Consider the following 25,288-nt stretch of genomic DNA (forward strand, 5'->3'; position numbering starts at 1 on the left):
TTTTAATCATTTAGTAAACCTCTCAGTATCCATGCTAATTTTTATATATAAAAACAGTTCATTGTGTTTATACTACTGGTATTAGATAACTTGTTGCCTTGGTAATGGAGAATCTGCTTTTTTGCCTTAACCATTAGTGCCTTCTCCAGAAAAAGGCAGAAAACACATTAAGTAGCCTCCTAATTTTACCTTTAGGCTCACATCTTAAAAGCAAACAGAAGCCAAGATTTTCATTTCAAAATAGTCTGAAGACTTTAATTTTCATAGCCTGTCTGAACACAGAAAGCCTTATGTGGATATTAAATATATATATTCCATATATATATACGGCATATATATATATACGCCTTCCTTGATAGACATATACTACTGAGCAGTCAGTTCTTAGTCAAGCGCCTGCTTCTCTTCTTCCTCTTTGCCCTGAATGTAACAGATCTACAAAGCCAAAAAAAAAAAAAGAAAAAAAATCACAGGCAGAGTTATTTTTAGGAGTCACGTGACTAGAACTTGGAGGAAAAAAATAGCACAGTTATTGAATATACTTACTGTGATGCATCTTGGAAGAGAACCTTGGGAGTGAATCAGTTCTTTCTTTTAGAGGTACAGCTAGGAAAAATGCAGAAATAGGATTTAACACATGACAGAAACCCAAGAGGCTTGCTGTAAAATGCCTCAGTTCCATAGCTGTATCTCTCTGAAAGGAAACATGACAGTGATATATAGAAGTACATAGGGGAGGAAATAAATTTACCCTTAACTAACAATTTTTCAATTACCACTTTTATTTTAACACAACATTACAGATCATAGAGGAGCAGAAAAAACACCAGACTAAGTATCTCAGGAAACATAAATATTTTGGTAGACTGATCTCTGTAATAAAAGTGATAAGAGGAGACAACCCCACTCTCCTTTGCTTTGTAGACAGAGCGAGGTCAACAGATATCAGACTGTATAAATCAAAACCACAGTGGCTTGCTTCATGCTATTTTATGCTTTCTTTATCACACGAAAGCTTAGAAGCATAACTGTTTTATAAATTTAGAAGCAGAAGGAAAAAGGAGGAGGGGAGTTGAATTCTTAGATAAAGATGTGGGAAGTTTTACCAAATTGCAAACTCTTCAACCTCTCAAAATATCAATGATGCATAGGTGTTGAATAAAATCACTGCTGGAAATTCACTTGCATTTTTAGACTAGCTAGTCTATGGATTTGTACAGTGATGGTTATATGCCAGTTGGTCACAGGAGGAAAAAGGAGGAACGAATACAGACAAGGGTAATAAGGGTAATAGGAAAGTAACAATTATTCTATCTGTTCTGGTTCTGAGTCTACTGAGATTTCAGAGACAATTTTTCATTAATTCTTGAAGAATCAAGATCTAGAAAATCCTCTTTTTTCCCCCTCTATTCCTTCAGTTGTTCCAAGCAGAGAAGAGATGGAAGTAATTCAAACTGGCAGCTGCAGGCAAATTTAGTGGTAAAAATAGGAACTAAGAGCTTGGAGCTGTTTCACAAGATCATTTCTGTAGCAGTAAAGGTTCTGTTTAAACAGAGCTAACCAGAACTTTAATTCAGTGGATGCATTCTAGAAGCAAAGATTTCAATAAGTGAATTTGTAGTAAAGGCTATATGTCCAACATTGTTACAAAGTCTTTGTCTTGCGACACCCAGGTTTGGGAAAATATACAAATTAATCCATTTCCCTCTAGTCCAAAGGCTGCCCTTTCAATTCCCCCCTGCCCATGAGGAGGAATCACAACAGATGAGAACTCAGTAGCCCAGACAGTTCAAGTGTACCAGAAATTCAACACAAAAAATATTATTTTATGAATATTTTTTGATCATCTCTGCTAAACAGAAAGAGAAGGACACTGTGGATAGAACTGTATTAAGCACCAAGCCCCAGAAGACATTGACTGCAAGGAGCTTTTGCGCACGCAGACAAGGCAGCAAATTTGGGCAGCATAGGCAGGAATGTGCTTTGGGTGTACACCAGAGAGCCCCAAGGCTAGGGAAAGAGCAAAGCATAAACAGCAGGTCACACACAACCGCAGACATCCACGTGCTGATGCCACACACACAGCTGTTTGCAAACAGCTTTATGCTTTGATTCTGCCCAACACATGAGCAGCTGCGCACCAGGGACAGAGGCAATATGGAGCCTTCGTTCCTGCTGTCCCTTCCTCACTCAGGTGCCTGGCTGAGCAGCCACCAGCCTCCTAATTACTCCCCTTGGGACACCAAGTCAGCCACAGAGTAAAATGGGAATCTTGCTAGAGAGTAAGATGGATGAAACCCTTCTCTCACTGGCTCCACTAAAGCAGCTGGCTTCTTACAGGAGCTAAAATTTGGCTGCTTGCCCTGCTGCTTCCTCAGCTCCAGGCTCAGCCTAGCTGGACTGCGAGTGGCACTTGGGCTGGCAAATTTAAAGCGCATCTTGAGATGCCACCTCAATGGCCCTGAATTCATCCACTGGTCTGCTAACACTTTTGAGTACTGCGATGCCTCTGGCTGCAAGGGAGGATTTTAAGGCTGTGACATGACAGCTCCCACTCTTTGGAGCATGCCCGAGAGGAGCAATCTCGCCTTTAAATCCTTATGCGCTTGCAGCATTTTGTTATAATAAATGCATTATTATACTGGCTAGAAGCATCGCTAGGGAAGCTGAGTAACATGCATCACAAAATGAGTTTTCCACTATACGAAAAAGATAAATCCAATCATATCTGTTAAAGTGAATAAGTAAGTGAGAGCAGGTGAACACAGGATAGAAGGGCACTACCAGCATTACTAAGCTCAGAATCTGAATAACTGCAAATACTATCTGCAGATGACAAAAAAAAATTCTCAAGTTAAAAAAAAAAAAAAAAGTGGTATGTTCCTAGAGTTCCTACTATAAGAAACGCACATAATTAATTATACTTTAATCCTTGACCTACTTTATGTCAGCAAGCCACAACTGCTTATGTTCAAACTAGGCAGAGAAGTAAAATTAATGCTGCGTCAGCTCCCAGGGTGAAAACACTATGTTGATGTCACCGCCACCAAAAGTCTAATCATTTCCCGAGGCTAAAGCCAGGAGGAAGGTTAACTGTGATCTGTTCTTATTAATCAGAGCCCTCAGAATTAGAAACGCATGGGTTTGCATCAGAAAAACCTAGCAGTCATCTTCAAGCCTGCTCCTAGAGTTGCTTAAGTGGTTTCTAGATAGTTCTAGATAGTCCTAGGACTAGATAGTCCTGCCTCGGGATTCCCCAGTGCAAGAGTTGGAAATATGGGACCAACATTGGAGAATATGAGTTAGGACCAAGGATGCATCACTGTAGACATTAATCCTGAGGCTACATGGCAGAGCACAAAAAAACATCTTCACTGGTCTTTGTTCAAATCATCTAATGGGAACAGTTCAGACCCAGGGGAACCTGTACTGCACTGGTGTCGAGAGCAGCTGCATCCCAGAATGGGACATGGCTTTATTCCTCAGAATCACAAAAGGAAGCAGTGTAAAGGGTTTCCTGCACTGCTACAGTCATCAGATCAAGCTGCTGTACATAGTGTTGGATCACTATCAAACAAAAGACAAGCATGAGGACAATAATTCACATTAATACTCCTATCAAGAAGTTGGGACGATTGGGCATTCTGCTCTTGCTACATTCATCATCTTTTTGCAGTTTATGGACCACCTTGAAGTTTCCCTCAGTAATCACTTGGTTTTTGAGGAAAAAAGGGACCCTCTGTTATTTGTCTTTTGTTATATTTCTTTCTGTCACCAAAACCAAGAGCAGGCTGTTAATAATAAAGGCCTAATAATATATTGAGGGATCTTTTAGATAATGAGAAATGTTTCATAAAAAAAACACAGTATCTTGAACCATTTTACAATTTGGTTGTCCTTATCTGCTCTAGGGAGTAATAACACCATATGAAGAGAAAAAAAATGGCAGTTAGAACCATTTCTCATATTGTCCTTTAGCCACATGGGCACACTACTTGTAGTAAGCCTTTTAACATTATCGTTCACTGTATAGCCTGACAAACAAATCTCTACATTTTACAGGCTTCTCTTTTTCATTGGCTCTTCCCAGTCTAAAAGCTAAAGCACAATAAAGGACTCGCAAGTTCTAGGTTTGTGACTGCACAGCAGACTGAGATTTTAGTCTTTCACATTTGGTGAATACAGTGCCAGAGGTCAGATACATGGCTTCTTAAGTGAGTGTCTACTCACAGGGCTTTGCATATCCATTTACATCAAGTATAATCATATTTTTTTGCTTTATATAAAAAAAAAGTTTCAATGCATAAAGACAGGTGGATGAAAATGGGGTATGTAGCTGGTTGCATTTAATGAGTTTAATTTGGGTGTAAATTTCGACGAATTTCAAGTAAAATAGTTCATATCCTAGACTGACCTTTTCTCTCCCTGTCCCCCTCTTTAAAAAAAAAAAAAGTCCAAAAAATAAGTAGCTAAAACAGTATTAAAGTTAAGGAAATTTGCAACTTTGTGCAACAGCTAATGAAGCATTAAGGTTCATTTTTAAACATCTAGAAACCAGCAACAGGCAACTGAAGCTGAGCTCCATTTCCTCACGCTCAGTACAAAAGATAATTTAACATGAAGTTTTTACAAAGTTTCATGACCGGAGTAATTGGATGAGTTTATTTTTCTGTGGGATTATTTTTCCTCTTCCTCCCTGCTGAAAAAGAGGCTCTTTGGCCATCAAAAGGACTCCAATGTCTCACCATCACTCCAGTGGAGTCCCCAATGTCTCACTGGAGCAATCCAGTGCTCTCACAGAGATCTTCGTTGTACCTTCTTCCACATGGCTAAATCTCTGCATCCCCATAGCCAGCATCAAACTGAGCTTGAGTGATCATATTTGTATAATTTATTTTTTTAAACAGTGAACTGAAAGAGTGTCCAGAATCAAGGTATGGTGAATTTTACATTCTAAAGCTGTCTCGGGAAGAAGCTTTCACTAAAATTTAGAATATGATCAGTTAAAAACAAAAAAAAAAATATTCATATACCACAAGATTTAGAATTGTTCATAACATCAGTTATGATGGACTTAGAATTTAAAAAGGATAAATTAGAAAATACCCAAACCCCTCCCCCTGCTGGAATGTTTCAAAGACATTTTCAATTTTACCATATATATTTTCCACTCATTTCTTGGTATATAGTTTGTGAAGACAGCTTTGGCTTTGGTGTAAGCCAAACAAACCTCAGACAATATCTAAAGCAGGAGTATTGAATCTGTCACCTTTGCTAACTTACCTATCTGTAAATTGCTGTAATTTCTCTGACTGCTTTGACAGTTTTCATATCAGCTTAAAAAGCAAAAGCAGAAAGGAAGAGATGGAAGAGACAGACAGACAGCAAAAGTTTTGTAGGTTTTTAGAAGAAAGTACACTACAGGAAAGAGCCAAGAAAGCCCACCTGGCATATGCAGAGGGGAGAATCCAAGAAAATATAATGCAAAGCCAGCACCAGAAGTCATGAATTCTGGTACCAGCACTTCTTACAGGCACTGCTAAGCTCTCCACCCACCACAGTCTCAATGAAATAAACAAAATTCAGATTACAAGTCATTCTATTCACCCCCTTACATTTGCTAGTTTTTCAGAGAGAAATGTCTAAAATTGTAACATGTTTCATTTGAAAAATAAGGCTAGAAACAGAAGCTGGCTGTTGTTTAATGCAACAGTCAATTAACAAGTTTGCCATGGGGATTTTTAGGCAAGAAAGGGCAAAAGTACCTTTACAAATAATGTAATTTTGCAACCTTTGCTATGCCTCCTTTACACTTGGACTACACACAGAAATTTCTAAGAAGCCCCAATAGCTGTGCAAGACTATGAATCACATTCTTTAAGCAGGGTTAAAAAAAAAAAAAAAAAAAGTGCATAACCTTGATTTTGAGGGTCAACATATTGGAATTAAAAAGGGCAATGCAGGACCACTGGTTTATCCATGTCAGGATGAGCTTTTCAAACAGAGCTGGAATGGCAAGGGCATGTCAAAGATCATGTATGAAGGATACACCACACATCTGTTGCGGGCAATTGATCACTCTCCCTAGCCATCTATTGCATTGCCCAAGAAGGAAAATTAAATAAAATTTAGCATTCAGAAAGTGATTTATGTCTACGTTTCATTCATTCCAATATCTTTGCTTAAACCATCAGCGAAGGGGAGTTGCTCTAAAAGGGCACTTAAACAGGAGATTTAGCAGGGCAGCTACAAATTGTTTTCTGTTGAGTCTATGTTGTTAGGAATAGCAATGTTTAGCAAAGGGGCAGCATCTCAGTGAGAAGGAGTAACACCTGCAACAACCACTACTAATTTTACCTGCAGATACATGTCAGAATCATGTGTTTTTCTAAGAGACTAGGGAACAGCTCAATTCTTCACATTTAACTTAGAAAGAAAATTTAATTAATTGAGGCTGTAATAAAAATCTCAGGTTAAATAAGCCTGAGTATAGACTGATTGTTTCATTAATAATTTCTCTCTAATGTTTTTTCCTCTAACTACCTCCAAACATCTCCTCTCCTCCTCAAGAGAGGAGCTTTAAGACTGATCCTCAGAGAAAATTACCTTCCTCTGGATGTTACCACTGATCTGTTGCCTGCTTTACCCAGACACAAGCAGATGGAAGCTAATCCTGTTTGATGGGGATTAAAAGTCACTCCTGCTGCCCAAAAGAGATTCCAGGCCCAAGTGAATGTACACAATTATATGGGTGCTGGGAATACCTCCTGCAGCCACTTTGCAATGATCAAAACAACTGTTTGAATTGAGAATCACATCTGAGAATTTCAAAAACAATAAAGATTTGTGAAACCTTTTATCAACTTTTTTTGTTGAATCAGATAGTGTATGAATATGAAAAGCAGAAAGAAGTAAAAATCTACTTTTAGAACTGTGTTGTATAGAGTTGTATTGATTACAGTTCATTAGAATAAATACTGGATTAAAAGATAAATTTTATATTTCTCCTTAATAAAGATTTCTTGAATAAAAGCTCAACACACACACAAAAAAAGAACTTATTTCATTAAAAATATAAGATTGTCATCAGAGAAAATGCTCCCATTTGAAACCTTTTGGGCTGGAGAAATATTCTTATTTTGTGGTTAATAACCTCCGTGCTGATATGATGCTATTTTCTAGCATATCTCACACACTTCCTTTTCCCTACAGAACTATACTATCTAAGTGAAAGTAAGATTTGTTATCCAACAACGTGACCAGAAAACTCTATTCAGAATGTACTTAGTTCTGGTTGCCAGTACAATTCCCTTTATCTGCTCTCAATCAATGAAAAGTATTTACAGCAGCTGTTATATGTCAAAAGCAGACTTCATGATTCACAAACTAGGGTAGAAAATATTGTTTACTAATATGTATATCAAAGCACTTTTTAAGTTTTAAAAAGCTAAAGGCAAGCTTAAAGGATGCAGTGCCAGTAGAGAAATACCATAAGAAGTACAGAGCTGGATATTACATAGTATCTGATTTTAATATTATTCTTGAAAAATATATATATGCTGCTGAGAACATAGAGGTAAAAATGAATAAAATAGCTGTACATTTTCCATTTTCTTGACCCAACTAGAATACCCATTATTTTCACTGTATTATAACTTAAATTAGTATTTACAGTTACATACCACCCAGCAATACAAAAGAGATAATAGGACTTCGTTTCACAGAATCACTTTACTGGAGGATAAGAGATATAAAACTATTGCTGGAAGTGTACAGTGTATTTTTGGGCAAGCTTCCAGCTAAAACCAAGTTGTACAGCACTAGAATGCTCTAGAATCTATCTAAATAAAAAAAAAAAGCAACACTAATACAGGTCAAAAAAAAAAAAAAAAGGTAGCAAGTAAATGCCTAATCATGATATCACAATAAGGGAATATCACTGGGAATAAAGAAAAGGTTTAGACAGGTATTATTTGTGATCATATCAGCAAATAGCTTATGAATAACTAAGTCTTAATGGCAGTCACAAGCATGTCACAGGCATTGTTATCATATAAATCATACAGTGTTACCAGCTATGCATGGATTTCTCAGACACTCTAATATCACTATTAAAATGCTGCTCAGTCTGTTATTAAACTATTTCACATAATTTATACCACCTAGAGACAAACTTTGATAAGCTTTTATTTTGACTTTCTAGTATCATGACTTAGTCTCAATGACAGGGTTAAATCAACAGGTAAAGAATATTAACAAACATCACTACCATTGAAAAACACATTTTAAACAAACATTATTTTTCAAGAAGAAATATTATTTTTCATTATGCTATAAAATTAGTGATGATAATTTAATTGTTGAATGATTAATAAAGACTAATTAATATAGTAAAACAAATTAATAATGATTAATGTAGTAAAATAAATGAAATGAAAATTGCTTTGCATTCTAATTGCAAAGTGCCCTACCTGTTTACTGCAGATACTGACTTCCCTAGCTAGCCACTTTATCCACCTATGCACTGTAGCCAGAGAGAGTTACAAACCACCCCCATCCTTTGGAAGCAAAGAAAATACTGACTCTGATATGGTACCACAGGAAATGAGGTTCTGCTGCCTTTAATTATCAACAGATGGGATCTCTTACCAGACTGATCATCCTTAATACACCTGTTTCTTATCTTCCTGAGTTTAGTAGCTCTTTGGTAATTTTACATCACCTAAAATCTGTTTCTTTAGCTTTGTGGTAAAAGGATGCTGTAAAAAATGCGGAAATTTCATCCCAATTTCCCACAGGCATTTAACAAGCACGTGCTTGTCTCCCTCTCATTCTCTCTCTCCTACACTCAATATTTAAAGTTATTCTGTCCTTTAAACAACAAATTGGTGAGCTACTGAGAAGAAAATATGTATCATTTTTAAATGTTTACCCCATGCCTGAATAAAAATAAAAGCTTTTTATTTTCTTTTCAGTATTCTGAAACATATCAACAAAGAAAATATTGTGGTCGTGTAGAAAGGGTCCTTTCTTCCTCCTCCCTGTTTTCTTCTGTCTCTTGCTGGCTATCTGTATAGCCTTTCAACTTTCCTCTGTCTTTGGGACTTTGAGATCACAAGAGCCAAACTTCATCCTTGAGCTGGCAGTGCTCTGCTGAACTCAATGAGGTGAAAATCACCTATTAAATGCCTTTACCAGTCTCTAACTGTACTGTTCCCTCTCCCAGGATCAGAGAAACAGGCCTCACTAATGTAAAATACAAACCTGTTAAGAACGCTCTCCGCATTGCTTATACATTTTTCCCCTTTCTTTCTGTAGCCTAGAGGGTTCTATAGCCCCCATTTGCTAACGCCAAATAGATACCTTTTAGGCCACCTACATCCTTTTTTCTCTTCTTTAGAAAGATCTCAGAATAAGCAGGGCTAGCTTTACTCCTTTAAACAAAAGGTGTTTGATATTTTCCTACTTTGATTATTTTGAAACATTAGGCAGTAAATATAAAAGCCCAAATCTCTTCCAGCTTACTCTAAAGCTATGGCTCTGTGTAGATGTTGAATCACTAGCTCCACAGCTTCTATACCAGAAATTTCTTTCCAAAGGTAAAGGCAACTGAATGTAGCAGGCAAGTTTGCCACAGTCCCTTATCTGCTATTACTATTTAGCAACTCACTGTTTACACAGCACAGTCTGGTTTCTCTTTGGAGGCAATATCACACAGTTGTCAGACAATGTAAATAGAAATAAAATTCCCTAAGAGGACTAAGCCAGGACCAACACTTTGTTTTTTATTATTTGACTAAATTAACCAATTCCTACTGTTTTGGATTTAATTTGTCTTATAATAATCTCCTTAAAAATTCATTCTTCCCACAAAGGTTGCTCACTAAGACCATACACAAGTCTGTTTCCTAAAGTAAAACAACTCCTAAGACTAATAACTGATAAGGTATCATATAATGTATTATCAGCTGCCACTCCCATTAATTTATATAGTACACAGTATTATCTTTTTTTTTTTTTTTTTTTTTGAATTTCCATTCAAAAACTCATTAGGTTCTCATGAAGTTCTCCTCGGCATCAAGAACTCATCAAGTTCTCCTTTGCAGTACACAGCTCCTGAGTTTTATATAAATGGATGTTACCTTTGAAAGCGACTCAACAATACCTTGAGGGTCTTTTTGTTAGATATCTTAGAAAAATTGGACCAAGTGGTAGGACTTGGTAGGTAGTAACTTTTGAAAAAGAACTTAGCCATTTAGGTCACTTAAAACATGAACATCACACCTATGGGAGTTTCCTAGATGTCTACTTCAGTTTATTAAGTGAGGAATTAAACAGCCTATTTGCATCTATCTACATCTGAATGTATATATATATTAAATCTAGTCACTAAGCCATGAAGCCTAAAATCCTTACAGATTTCCTTCTAGAGACCTAATTCTTCTCTTAAGACTTGGATTGGTTGATCTCTATTCCCATGAGTTCTTAGCAAATAATCATATAAAAGGAGTCACTAAAAACAAATCAGCTCCCTTAAAGCAATTAGATGTTACTCCCTTTGCCGTACCTGAACTCTCACTGGAAATAGCTCCCTACTGGTGATAATGGAGAATCTCTCCTTTTATCTTGAAAAATATCATAAATGAAAATGGTCAGAGATCTATTGCAAAAAAAAAACTACCCCCAAAAAGTTGACATATCCTCCCTGTGGTTTCATTTGTGTGTTTACAAATAATACAGCTTGCCTTTTCCTCTTAGGAGGTGACCATGGGACACTCCACAGGAGAGAAAAATGACTCCTTGAAGAGGAAAAGGGGTTTTATTTTTACTATGTGTTAATATGTTCTGTTTATGGCATGCACTTAACCATTTAAAGGCTGAAGAAGTAACAGCACAGAGCCAGAATACATTTCAGGAGTCTATTTCTAGCACATGGTAGAAGTTCACAGTTCAGCTTAAAAAAAAAAAAAAAAAGACAATACTTAGTTATTTCTAACTGTTCAACACAGACTTGTCCCTGCCTACTGAATTCCAAGGTAGGTCACTCCCAGCAGAGACTGAAGAAAAGTCCTGCTCAGAACTTCTATTGTGTCATTGTAAGGGATAATGGGAAGCCACTATTTTCTTTCTAATCTTCCTGTAACTAAAAATACCTTAAATCAAAATAATAGCTCAGACAGCTTTTTAAAACACTCTCTCTAAAGTGAAGCTTTTCTTGGCCAGTTGCTGATGTTATTTTGATTAGAAGAATGGCTTTTTATTTTCACCTTTTCCTACACTTGTTTGAACTGAAATGGGAAAAGAAAAAAAAAAGTCTTTCTTAAAACCCAGCTACAGCAGGAAACATTGTATAAACTTACTCTGAAACCTTTTGGAATTAACACATAAATTTCTACTAATCTCAAAGACTTGGGAATGGACTGCATTAGTTCCCTTTCTATAACGACACCTTTTAAAAATAAATGCATAAAATTACCTGTACCAAGTAGGTTTTTTTGGCCTCTTTTGAAATCAAGCAAAGCTTTTGCTCCATCTACTACCTTCTCCTCACATTTGGTATCATGACAAGAGTCATCATTACAGACGTGTCCTCAGGCAAGCCAATAGTGCTTGTTTTTGAATGAAACCCAAAATCTCCATCAAGGCCCCAGGCTTTTAAAATCAGATGTCCTTCAGTTGATTACTAAATGATACAAATGATCCAGTGAGCAGTCCTTACACTGTGTGCTATTAATTGCAAGTGCATTTCTTACAGGTATAAAGTGATACCCTCCCACCACAGTAAGTGGAATTGCACCTTTTCAAACCAGCAAATAATTTGACTCTGGTTGACTCTTCCTCTGTAGTCTGACTGCATAAAGTTGTTTGTTGTGTAAAAGAATCGTAAAAGAATCACTGTTCTTAATGAGTGCAAAAGAGAACGGAGATAGTAAGGAGGCATTTCAGTATTTCAGAAAAATAATGGCGTAGTTTAAAGCTATGGCATCAAATGTAATGGGCAAGGGATTTTAGCTCAACATAAACTTCAGTTACTCCTTCAGAAATATTAAACAATGCTCTCATTGTCAAATTTCAAGGCTCTTCAACCTCCAGACAAGCACTGAGCACCACAGGCCTCTCTTAGCCATCATTTCAGATGTATAGGTGCAACCTCAGCCATTAGTAAAAATCAACCCTTATGTGATTCATCTTTTACATAAAGCAAAGTATCTTTTGTGCCCAAAAGGGCTGGAAAACTGTGAACATAGCTGTGAACTTTGCAGTGCACTCCATAGGCATGGAAACAGAGAATGTAGAAGGCTCTGAACTTACTTTGACCAACACCATCATATGCAATACCACTCTTTCTCCAAAACACATCGCTGTTCTCAATCCCAGGAGCTTCAGTTCGATGCAGACAAGCACACGTTACTGCATTACAGCAGCAGGAGTTTTCTTTCTTTATCTGCTCCCTGCTGCTCTTCTCTATTAGCCTTGTTGCTCAAATAGCTCTGCTCTGTTAGGGCTGTGTTCGTGTCGACTTTCTCTCTCTGCTAGCTCTCTTCCTGAAGACAAGACCGGAGATTTTCAAGACTTCCAGTCTTCAAATCGCAGTATGTAGGAGGCGTGAGAAGAAGAAATAGTCGAGAGTTAGATTAACACAAAATGAGGAAAAAATGTGACTAGAAAATTGGCCAAATTGAAGACAAAAATCCACTTTATATGCTCATGTATCCCTTCTATTTAGAAGCTTGGTATTTTTTTTCAGCTGGTATACCAGCCCCAGTTTAGAAGTTGAATTCAGCCCAGTGAGCAGGAGCAATATGTTCAAGTTCTTTCAAGCAGCACTGAAAACTGACTCCCTCTCTCCCCTTCATTCTCCATTCAATACTCCTAACATACAGACCACACCTCAGCAGAACACATGGAAAATTAAGCTTTAACAACTTAATATGATTTCAGAAATGAAAGTTGCCAACCCATATCAATATGTCTGACAGAAAAACAAGGTTCCAGCTGTTTAAAGATTCAGAGGACTCAGACCCAGGATACTGCGTCTGTTTTAGTATAGGAAAGGCCTCAGCTATGGAAAAAAATCACATTTGAAGAACTTAAAATAAAGTCAGTTCATAGTCATGTAACTAAACTTCTTTATTCAGTAGAGTTCTGCAGTGACAAATGCAACTAGTTAGGAAGTTTTATATTTTGATGACTAGAGGTTGGTGTCACCTGGTTAGGAGAACAAGAGAAGTTGTGGGTAAGCAAGTTAACTACCCTGTTTTTGCTGAAAAGTTAAGCAGCCAAATAGTTAATAATATTGCTCTTCATCCTGTATTTATTCAATTTTGTTGTTAACACATCTGTCTCAAATGTCCATAACAAGCTATAATTCAGTTATTTGATCATGAGCAAGTTGCAAATATAGAAAAAAATATATTTTCACCATTTAAATTAGTGCCTCAGATATTAAAGATGAAATTTAAAAATACATATATCAAATATAAGAATATATATCAAGTGAAAGCCAGGCTTTTAAAGCTCAATAATGCAAAAAGAAATGGACAAGTCATAAAATATATCAGAGACTGAGCAGAAACTAAGGCTTTATATTGCATGATGAAAAGTCACACAACCTGCTTTCATTCTTCCAGGAAGTGACCATGTTGAAACAATACTTGGAGTGATAGAAGAAGTGACAAGAACTACCTGGACATCAGGAGTGGAAGTCATGAAATGAGCCAGTGTCACTGATTATGACTATTTATCAGTACTTGTTTTCCCTCATATAGCAGAGACTAAAAAATGGTGAGGAAAGTATCTCTGTCAAGAATGAAACATTATTAATATCAATAAATCAGAATTTTGCTTTACATTGCCTAAATAACCACTAAACAAAACATTCCTTGTCTTTTCTACCTGCATGTATACCTTGGCTTACACACTTTTTTCCACTACATTTGACTAAGTGACCTGCAAAGGACACTAATCTCTCAATAACATGTATGAAGGGATTTGACCTCCCTGGGCAAACCACAGAAAAATAAACAAAAAAGCAGAAGTTGAACTTTGGAATTGCAGAAATTCAAGCACAGGTGTGAAACCAAATACTGCAGGCATTAGCGATGTCTGCAAAGGACTACAGACAGTTACAACCAGAAAGGAATGAAATGAAGACAATTTTTTTTCAAAGTATAATGAAAAAAGTTATCTGTCAACTAAGAAAAGTCAGGGTCCGGTTACTCAAAACTAACAAGTGTAGTTTCAGAGGCCATAAGTAAGATTTATTCAGCTATGGAGTGAGTGGAGTATGGCTACTTACAGGCAAAGGAATATTTGTGTAGTGTAGTATTAGTAATTTTCTTGCTCATTTCATTAACAGCACTAAATAACTAATATGTTTACTTTAAACAAAGCAAACTTTGTTTAGTAGGCTGCTCTACTGTATGTTCCCATATCATTTTACTAAAGTAATTTTGTACAGATTTCCTAATTTCTATAGCCACATAAAAACACTTGTTATGATTAAGCTTTCTGTTGTATGAGGAATTCATGTTTAAAGTTGGGTCTTTAGTTACCACACATGCAATCTCACCAAATAAGAACAAGCAATGTACGATTTATTCTGTCAAGCTGCTTTTAGCCAGTCCACTTCTTGTCAAAAATACACCTTATATTGATTCTGACTTCCAAAGCATGGTTTTGGATAATCCATGAGCAGAATGACAGACTGTGCTCCTCAGCTAAACTATTAATCAAGGAGTAAACTGAAAATAAAGCAGAAGTTCCACTAAAAGAGAAAAAAAAATGCATCTTCAAAAGATTTTCAGAGGACAAGCATATGCTGAAAGAATCTGTATGAACATCATATGTGCCCAGATACAATCACATGCAGCTGGAGGCGTCTATAGGTATCCTTGTGCTAGATCTAATTTAAAATAGCACACAATGTCAAACAGATGAAAATTCAGTTTACTGCTATAGAAAAGAAGTAAAGAAAATGAAGACAATACTAACTGTTCTATACTCAACAGAGATTCAGATTTCCTTCCAGTGCTTGCTGTCATCATAAAATCTAGAAACAAAGATGAAGCTTGAATAGGTTTCATAACAAGGAATTCTCAAGGACATTACTGCCCAATGCAGACAAGGTCACAAAAAACACAGACAAGGTCACAAAAAAAATCCCCACACTGAACTTCTTTTGTCAAATCTTGAGTTTAAAGCATATCAATACTAAAAGACATATACAAGCCATTCTTTTGAATTCAGGCAGTGAAGACTCTACACCTTAATAAAGACCTCCTTTGAAGACTCCATTTGAAGCTCAGCTTTTGCTCATTAGTTGGAGGTGGAGGAAAAATGTCCTGAAAGGCAAGTACACTAAGTTTACAAAAGGTTGGCCTAGGAACATGGAGAAAAACTAACACCACTATGGTCGCTAAAGAAAAACAAAATTGCTAATATGTTTAGTCACAAGACAGAGGCAGGTGCTCTCTTCAGGGCTGTGGGGAAGAGCTGAAGGCTCCTTGGCTGACTCGTAGTGTACACTCTGCAAGAAGAACACTCAGTCCTCATTATTACCCTATGTGCAGAAAATAGATGGACGCCCTCTAAATAGAGAATTATTAGATTCATCATGGAATTTTCTATGATGCTCTTCACTACAATAGCTAAGCACTACAAAAAAAAAAAAAAAAAAATTACTGAAAGGAAGAGGAGGGAGAGATGAAATTTAAAGGTGGTAAGGCTTCCCTCGATTCAAAGGTTGACAACAAAACTGTACACAAGGTTCTCTCTCAGACTCAATTACCTGCAGAATTGGATTTTTTTTTGAATACTTCACCTTCTTACAGCTATTTCTGTGCCCAAGTCTCATTTTCCATTGGTTTCTGTAGCAGCTGTGAAAGTTTAGCACTTGCCTTGAAACTCTGACTTATGGTTAACAGAGTGAGACTTGTCATGACAGAGACATCTCCCACGCAGGAGACTTTGTCTGCTTTAACCAAGAAATACTCCTCTTCCTGTGAGCCTTTGCTTCCTTCCATGGATGTCTTCCAGGTTCAGAGAAAGCAGCTCTGAATTTCTGCACCCATAAATGAAGCCTAATCCATGTAAAAGCAGTGTAAAAAGGATTTCACCATTACAACTACAAATCCAAATCTTACTCTTTTGTGTGTTTCATTATGTATTTTACCTGCACCAAAACAAAAAGGATAAAACATCTTTGTTTTGCAGCAACAATCCTTCCATAAGCTTTATTGCAAATAATAAAAAAAAAAGTCCATACTATGTTCAAAGCAAAGTAAATGTTAACAGAAAAGATCAAGAAAAAACACATTAAATGCATTATTAGACGGGCAAACTCAAGCTCAGCTTACGGTGTTTCACAGGGCTTAAAAGTGCAAAATGAATATAATCATGTGACAACATAGTGATTTTGAATTTGGAATCACCAGTGGGGCTGGTATCTTTAGCAGCATAAATTTCTGTATTTGAACAAACAGCCAGAGTGGCTACTACCTCTGACATGAGGCCCCTGTCCTCAGGAGCTGCATTTAGCCCAGACCCTATCTTTGGTCCCCACCAGGGTTTTGCTCTGTTACAGCCATGCCTGCTCCTTAGTCACATGCCGCTTTGGATCATCCCCGATCCACCTTGATGCTTTGGGCTTGCTTGGTGGCCCAGGCTGTATCCAACTCCAGTTATTTTCACTAGACCAGTTGCCTCATGACACAGGGAAGCGACTCAGGCACCCTGGGGTCTACTGCAATTGCTGGAAGGGAACGGACAGCTCTCCCAGCTCCCTGGGGAGATTTCCATTTAGTACCTGCACATGCTTGAAAATGTGTAGAGAAAGTGTCACTTCCCCTGATTAGTCCCCTGCTGGAGCACTTCTGGTTTCTGCCCGTAAGCTGTTGATACAGTTTATTTTGTGTTTGGAGGTATTAGGGAATGAGATGTTTGCAATAGAGACTAGAAAGCCTCTTCAGAGCATGTGAAGATATGGCTTAAAAGCATTTAGGAAACCTGAGATACCAATAACGTTTTGCAGTGATGATTTTCAAAGAGCCTTTGAAGATATAGAGATACAAGGCCCATTATCTGCCATCCTCAGTTGTGTCATACCCTCTGTCATAGGATTAGAAAAATCTCAGATTTCATGAATATCCAGGGATCCTCTATATTCTTGGAAATAGGAAATTGTACAAGAGTAAATCATTCTCCTCCATTTGTGAATATATTTGAATATATTCTGTGGCTGCTGGACCAGAACTATTTATAATACAAGCACATTCCTTACAAGTTTCTTATATTATATACCACACATCCTTTCTTATCTTTTCCTATGTTTAAAGTAGGCTATCTGCCTAAGATATTTATTAAATATGTACCTATTAAGACTCATTAAAATATTTATCACTACTTTTGCCCAGCAATTAAATGTTCATAGCACTCCAGTATTGACCATTCTGATTGTAGAACTGTATCACAAGACAAAATATACTTTAATCATGTTTTTTTTGTGATCAGTGTTTTTCTTTGCAGATGTGCTTTCTGTTGACAAACAATGGAACATTTTCTTTACTCAGCTACATTGTCAGTCTCGATCAAATTATAGAAGAATTTGGTCTCAGACAATATGACCCTATCTCTTTGTAGGAAAAATTCTTTGAAGGTGACTGTATTTTTCCTATTTGGTATCATACTTTAGCTATTTTAAAGTCTTCACTTCATGAGTGGGGGCAATGCTCAAGAATAGAAAAAAATGAAAAAATAATCTTCATGTGAATATTATTTGAGCAAAACTAAATATATGGATATTGACTGACAAAAATCATAGAATTAAATGGAAAAGACAAGACTGCCCAAACAAGTAACACTAAATGAGAGACAGGAATGAAGCTGTCCAATTACCATTACACCTGTAACAGATGGCAAGACTGTTAATCACTTTGTAACAATAATGACTTTATTGCCTGCAGCAAAATGTATTGTTCCAGTTTGCCTTGTGTTCTTGTAACAATAATAATCTCATTGCACATGTTTTCAGTCCTTTGAAGATGCTTTGTTTTCAAGTCCTTGCAGATATTTGAATGGCTTTGTATTAGTTTTACAATACGAGACAGAAACACTAAGGAATGTGACCACATTCACGGAAGTTCGTTCTTCATGAAGTGAAGACTGTATTCACATTCATGAAGTAAAGCTTCATTCACAGGCCTTATTCCACTGAAAACACTGGAATTGTTTACCCCAGAAACTAACGTGATCGAATACATGAAAAATCTAGAGCCATAACCTCTGAAACCATCACAACAAACAAGGCCAAATCATCAGATGGCATCATAGGTCCATTAAAACTATTTGAAATTGCACCAATTACAAAAATGAACCATGTTAATGATTTGCTTTTCACTAAAAGTTATAAAAATATCTAAGTTATGCTGTCATTTTCTGTTTCCATCTCCCATCAACATTTACTCTTATAAGTGTCCAAGGGTCACTATTTTTTTTAATTGCATATTTTAACATTGCACAAAATTACTAGGTTTCTATATACTTGTCACGTTTCTGTTTGATAAGATAATAAATTAGGCAAATAAACTAACACTCTCATTAAGTGGAATGTCCATGTATCCTTTTAAATCTTTTAAGATCCCAAACCTTTTACCTATTTGTTCCCTCAACCAAAGTTCCCAGCTTTCAATAGCAGCTCATGAGGTTCTCAAGCAAAAGCAGGCCAAAGCTCTACTCACAGGAGTGAGGACATGGACATGTTGCAACTTCCCTGAAGGAAGCAGAGAGATCAGCCACTAGCAGCTATGGACAGTGAAGACATGAAGACATTTTGAAAGAAAGTTGGGATCATGTTTTATTGCAGTCAAGCCCCTAGAGACCAGTAATCTTCTGGGTCATGTTTTTGCCAATTCTCTCATAGGGCTTTTCTCCATACAACCTTTGAGTTAATTCCTGAGGCCCTTCCTGGAGGTTATCAACTTCTGTATGTATCCCTGATGCATCAAGTCTGCAGTGGATTGTTTTTCTGTCCTCTTCTGCTTCTTTTAAAATAACTTTATGCTAGTGATATTAACCTGGCTTGAATTGAGTATCACCTAAGTTTGAAGTTTTCTTCCAGTTCCCTGGAATTCGGCTAGGTTTAAAATCAGATGAGGAGCTTTACCTCTCACATACTGCCTTAAAGTAACTGCCCAGGCCCTTGCCCTCAAGTGTGTACTCAGGAATGCACATGCTCATGCTCAGTTACATGAATACACCTCTTCTGTTTGCAGCCTTCACATATACATACCAAAAAAAAAAAAAAAAAAAAAAAGTCTGTGTCAAAATTTGCATCCTTGTGTCTGTCCTGTGTTCAGAGACCTTCTGACACTTCTGAACAACGCTCGCAACACGGAAGCCATCTCCCTAACATATACCATACGTTACCAACACAGGACCACCACCATGCTCAAAGCTAGCTTGAATCACACAGCCCTGTTTCCAGCTCCCACAGCCATCCAGCCTTTGTGTCACATGTCTGCCCCTGCTTCTTTCTTTGCTCTAAAAGCAAACAGGCATCTAACTCCACCTAAGTGAGACCAATTCCAGAAAGTCAGACACAGTCCAGATAAACTTCTAATCATATTTTCAATGATTACTTGTTCTACTTAGAATAGCATGATTTCTAAACTTCTGAAGTGGTCAGAACTCATGGGAGAGGTACTGGTTTAATTTCTCCCAGGTCAGTCATAGTGATCACTTGTGTAACTCCCATTAGCTCAAGTGTCCCTTAACAACTCCAAGAGGATGGAGCTATTCTTCCTTGAACTTTTGAACTTCCTATGCCCTACTTAAATCTCAACCCAAAGGCTGTATCAAAAGCCATTTGCCTCATTGATTGAATAGTACCCAGGGGCAGGGTAAAACATCCAGTGATGTGCTTCTGTTGCTAGCAATTCATCTAGCCTGGAATAAGTGGCTGAATGCCTTTAGCAATGTGGGAACATGGCTAGAAAGGGTAAGCACAACAGTATGATATTTCCACCCAAATAAAGGGCTTTTGCTTTCTTAAGTAGTTTTGAGAGAGAGCTGGCAATTCCTGATGAATTCCTACTGTATGAATTCAAACCAATTGTTTGACTGAACCACCTGTTTTCCACATTCCATTTTGCTATAGGTTCCTTGAAATGACTTCAGGACATTATGGCAATCTGAAATCCCATACCTGAAAAGAATTCAGGCTTTCTCTCATTAAGAAGAAACTACTTTATATTATCATAGCCTCAATACATTGTTAGGTATTTCTTAACACCACACTCCAAAGCAAGTCTTCCTGAGGAGTTCTTTCAGTAAATAACTTGCACTGCATCCAACAGCCTCAGGAGACATTCTGGATCGTTACTTACCTTATCACGATTAGGAATTAAATGTTCTCAAGAAACAAAAGTCATATATCGAGGGTCAGGAGTCTCTCCACCTGACCTAAATCCTCATTTAGCAGCACAGGGGGCAAGCATGCCATCCCCTTTTTTACAAAGTAGGTGTACTAGCTACAAACACTGCTTTTTAAGTAGATCAGCTTACCCTTCTTTAAAGACAATAACTGGGTACACAACCAATCTAGTAGCAACAGCACTTAATACAGACTGAGTGCATCAGTGCGGTAAGATAGTCCCTCTGATAAAGCATTGATCATTCTACTTACTGGCTGTTCTTGAGATTAATACTCCATAAAATATTTGTAAAACTTCAATCACAAGAATTTCTAAAAAAGAGGCCTTTTCAAGAAATCATCCTTAGCGCTCCTCTCCAGTTCCAGTAGTTTAAGTCTCACCAGTCAGTTGATAGGTCTCAGATAAAAAAACAACTGAGTAAATAAGCATAAATTTGGTTCAAATTGCTAGTATAATTTGCAACAGCCACTTCATTTCATAAAAGGTCCTATGTCATTTCTGCAGACTTCTGAGCTCATTTTTACCCATTTGTCTTTAGGCTTTGAGCTCCCTGGCCTTGTTCAGAAACCTCAAGCCCCCATGGCTGCTCTTCTAGGCACCTGATCCTCTTAGTCTCACTCTGCAGCCTCAGGCACATCTTTACTCCCTAGGGTATTGCCACTACAAGGAAGTTTTTGCCCCAGTACAGACAGCCATGTGACTGCCTCCTGATCCCTCTAGAGGCCATGCAGCCAAGTTCAGAATGTCTCTACTTGGAAGGGTGCATCTGAAAGATTTTTTAGCTTATGGTCATATTCCATAGACAAAACTACCACTATCTGCATCTTCATGACTGAATATGGATGCCTAAAGAAGAGTGAGAAAACAGAGAAGTAACACACTAAATATATACCCAAGCACTCTTAAAGGGAAGGTTAGAGACTTTCTGAGTCAGAGATGTTATCTCTGAGGGCTCACAATAGACTTTTTTTTCCTTAAATGGAGGTTTCCAGATTTAAAATCTATGTGCAATTTTAGCATTCACAACACCTTGTGGCACAGAGTTCCCCAGCTCCAATGTGTTCTTTGCAAGGAATTGCCACCTAATTCTCATTCTGGAAAAGGCAGTTTCTCTCTACTATCACAGCTCATCTGGTCTTGAAAAATTTAAGTTGAAAATAGCAGGGATATCTTTAATAGTATTCTGCAGTACCATCCACAATAGAAACACAGTTGTACCAAGTTAGTCTACAGCTTCTAGGGCAGCTATACTAACTAAAATAGGAGATATTTCTAGAATGGATTTTTTTAAAAAATTCTCATTTAATGGCTGGCAAGTTCTTGAATTAATGGATATAATAGCAACATGGAGAACAGTTTGAATGCCTGTTTTGTTCTACCAAATTTAGCCTTATCAGTCTTCTCTTTCCCCTTTTTCTATTTTGCAGAAAATGGGTGAAAGGAAATCATCACAAACCAGTGTCAAAGGAGGTTACAGTTTAATAAGATATATATGGATCCATAAATCCTAGAATCATTAGCAATGAATTTGATAATATGAGTCAGCAGCTGGGTTCCCCCTGCTCTTAATAGATAGTTTTGTGCTGAGGCCTGGTAAGGTATATCTGAGTAAGTGTTATACTAACCTCCTCGGTCATTACATGCTAAACCAATTAGAGGGTGCAACAATTAGGTAGGTGTGCATCCTGGAACAGAAGGAGAGTATGTAATTCAATCAAGACACAGAGGGAGAAATGGATATTTTAAATAGCAAACAGTACTTATGGAAACCTACTTATATATGGTGCTCACATGCACACAGTAGGCAGAAACTCCAGCTTGAGATTCTTTCTTCCCTTTCCTGCAGATACTGCTATATCCACTCAATTCTTCCAACTCTTCTTCATATTATTGCTGGTCAGTTCTTTTCTTTAATCTTCCATTTTACACTTATGCAGCATATGACACAATAGCGTCAAGGTTTTATGAGACCATCCTTCTCATCCTTCTGTCAGCCTGTCCACCCCTGCTCAGCAGGGCTGACAGATTAGAGGCATTAATTTGAGAAGCAGCGCAGTGCTAAATTAGACCTTCTCAGAACAGACTGAAGTTGTCAATGAAGTGCTTGGCTTACCTTCTGTCTTTGGAGACTCTCACTGTCTAACATAAGATGTGAGAGCTGCCAGTGTCTCAAAAACAGCATCTAATTGTCCTGATTTATGTAAAATGAAATTATTTGGAATCCAGTGAAAAACCTCATGTACAAATTCTTACCATTTTAGATGGAACTAATCATATGGAACTACATACAATTATTACATACAAATATACATACAATACATACATACAGTAGCAAGTATTAAGCAATAAGATCTTTTTGTTTATATTTGTCTAATTCAAATCTTTCAAACAGCTTAAAGTTTTTACAGCCATCCAGAGCAACTGTAGATTTCCAGCGGATTTAGAGGACATAAACCTGCCACTCATAGTAAGGAACAATGGAAAAAATGCTTTGTACAGGCAAGTTTGCCACCAAATATCATGAAACATTTAAGACAAGCCAGTTGCTAACTTAGCAGATACTTTCAAAGAGACCAGAAGCATTGAAACATGCCCTAATGCTTATCCATTGCTTGTCATCCCTTGATAGAAAGGAGCCTTTGTGCTCCTGGGTTATCTTGCTAAGCAGCAGTCATCAAAATATTAGCTAGAAGGCTTTTTGGAAACTTCTAAGAAGTTCCTATTGAAATTATTTTTATCAGTAAGCAGGAGTTCAAGTTGATGCTGATGTCCTTGTTTCATTTGGTAGGTGTTCGAGACATTAGACAATAGGCTATGAAATTTCCTGTCATCTCATGTGTTTACTAAATGTGAAAGTTTCCAGTCCCATGGACGCCTTTATATGAAAACATGTCCCATACCAGGGTTTTTCTTACTGCCGCTGCTCACTTGACCTGAGCATGGTGAGCTCTTTCAGCCTTTATGAATCAGCCTGCATGAGACATCTAAACAAATCAAACAGCACAAAATCAGGCTGTCTGTTGGCAGCATTCCCATAAACTCACAGTTCCCTTCTGACCTGACTAAAGTGAACTAATGCATGCCTCAAGATACAGCATCACTAGGGAAGTATCAGAAACTCCAGGCATAAGCAAACAGGTTCATAAAGAAGTCAGAGATAACCAGAATTTTAGATGGCAACCCTGACTTGCAATGTCAGGATAGTAACCATAGATTAAGAATTTGCCAAACATTTATTTTAAGAGACTTTTACAATCTAGGTAATGAAAGAGTTGAGCAGATGGAGAACCCTAAGCCTTTGGGGCAAAATTAGTATCATCTAAATGGATATACTTCCCAACTGCTGCATGTCCTGAGAGATCTCCTAGCTGTTATTTTGTCATTTTAATTCAAGAAAATAAACAAATTCTTAAAATATTTTTAAGTAGGGAAAGAGAGGACAAGAGTGAGGTAGTAGGCTTTTTAATACACAAATTCTAGCCATATCTAGAACTTTCCACTTCTTTCTAAATCTTTGTACAGCCCTAATTGAGAAGACCTGCGAGTCCAGCATGACAAAGCAGTGAATTACAAAGCAGCAGCTTTCTGCTCTGCACCAACATACAACTGGTAATAACAACGATATAATTCTCCACACCAAAAATTGAAATAATGGGACCAGTAATGTCAATAACCCTGTCCAAAAGGGTATTCAGGGAAGGACTTCAATGAAACTTAAGCACTTACATGTAAGGTCAGACTCCATGCATTGATCCATTTCCTTTTAAATCTAAAAGGACGTTCATAAATATCTAAGATAAATAAGATGGTAGGGTTACTAAAATTAAAATATTAAAAATAAAAATAAAGGTTAAGCAGCTAGCACACTGCAGGAGCCAACGTCTTTTGGCTGCACAATGATTCTGCCTATTCCCTCATCTGACTCCACTCCAAAATAGGGAGTGAGTCCATCCTAGCCATAAAAGTTGAATAAATGGAATTAATGTCAATTCTTGCTCTGCGATTTAAAGTAGCCACATATCTGAGGCCTATTATTGTAGACCAAAAATAAATAAAAATCACTTGCAGTGATTACCCTGATAAACCTACACATCGCTGAATAACTTTTATTAGATTATTGTGGAATAACACTCCAGTCTTTCTAAATGATTTCACCTGAGACAAACTTCTAAGACCTATTCACCACGAAGTACCTGTGTTACATCTGCTTAGCTGAGAGAAGCTGCTGAAATCCTTAGAGCTCCACAACATGGTAGCAGTTCGTATCATAAAGAGAATAGTCCAACAAATCTTAAAAAAAGTGGTGCATTTTGCAACTTAAGGTTTAGGGTACAGATTCACTTTTTTCATTTCATATGACTGCATTTTTTTGGTAACGATTTTAGATACTGAGTAGTAGCAATTATTGAGTCTTACAGAAACTGTTGAAAGAACTCCCTTGCAAAATGGGTAGTTTCCCTTTTTTCGTATGTTTTACACAGTTCAAATGAAACCTGCAAGAGGAAGGAGCACTTTTCAGAGTGCATATCAATATCTAGAGAAATTTTCCACCCTTGAAATAACTTACTCAGTCATAGGTACCCTGTGTCTCGGTGTCTGATGGTCAATGACATTACAAAGGAACATTTATTTAAAGGTTGTATTCTTTAAAGAAAAAAAGTAGAGAAAAGAAAAAAAGAAAAAAAATCACACTAGCTGAGATTCATTAGTTCACATTAACCAAGAGCCCCAGCACATAAAAAGGCAACTCTGGCTCTGTCAATATTAACAAGCAGTGCAGACAAATAGGATTTTCCTTATCTTGTTCAAAACAGAATGATTTTAAATATGTCCTTGGCAAGCAAAAAACTCCAGAA

At 37.2% G+C, this 25,288-nt stretch overlaps 1 long non-coding RNA gene across 1 annotated transcript; it reads right to left on the reverse strand.

The window, feature by feature from the left end:
• Window positions 1-336: 336 nt before the first annotated feature.
• Window positions 337-8,566, reverse strand: LOC112948515. The gene is made up of 3 exons (XR_003249644.1): window positions 8,472-8,566; window positions 547-606; window positions 337-435 (listed from the first exon to the last, which is right to left on the reverse strand). It is a non-coding gene; the product is annotated as an uncharacterized LOC112948515 (long non-coding RNA).
• Between the last annotated feature and the right edge of the window lie 16,722 nt (window positions 8,567-25,288).

Source organism: Nothoprocta perdicaria, unplaced genomic scaffold (assembly GCF_003342845.1).
Source record: "Nothoprocta perdicaria isolate Ctin4 unplaced genomic scaffold, notPer1 scaffold_264, whole genome shotgun sequence".
NCBI lineage: Eukaryota > Metazoa > Chordata > Aves > Tinamiformes > Tinamidae > Nothoprocta > Nothoprocta perdicaria.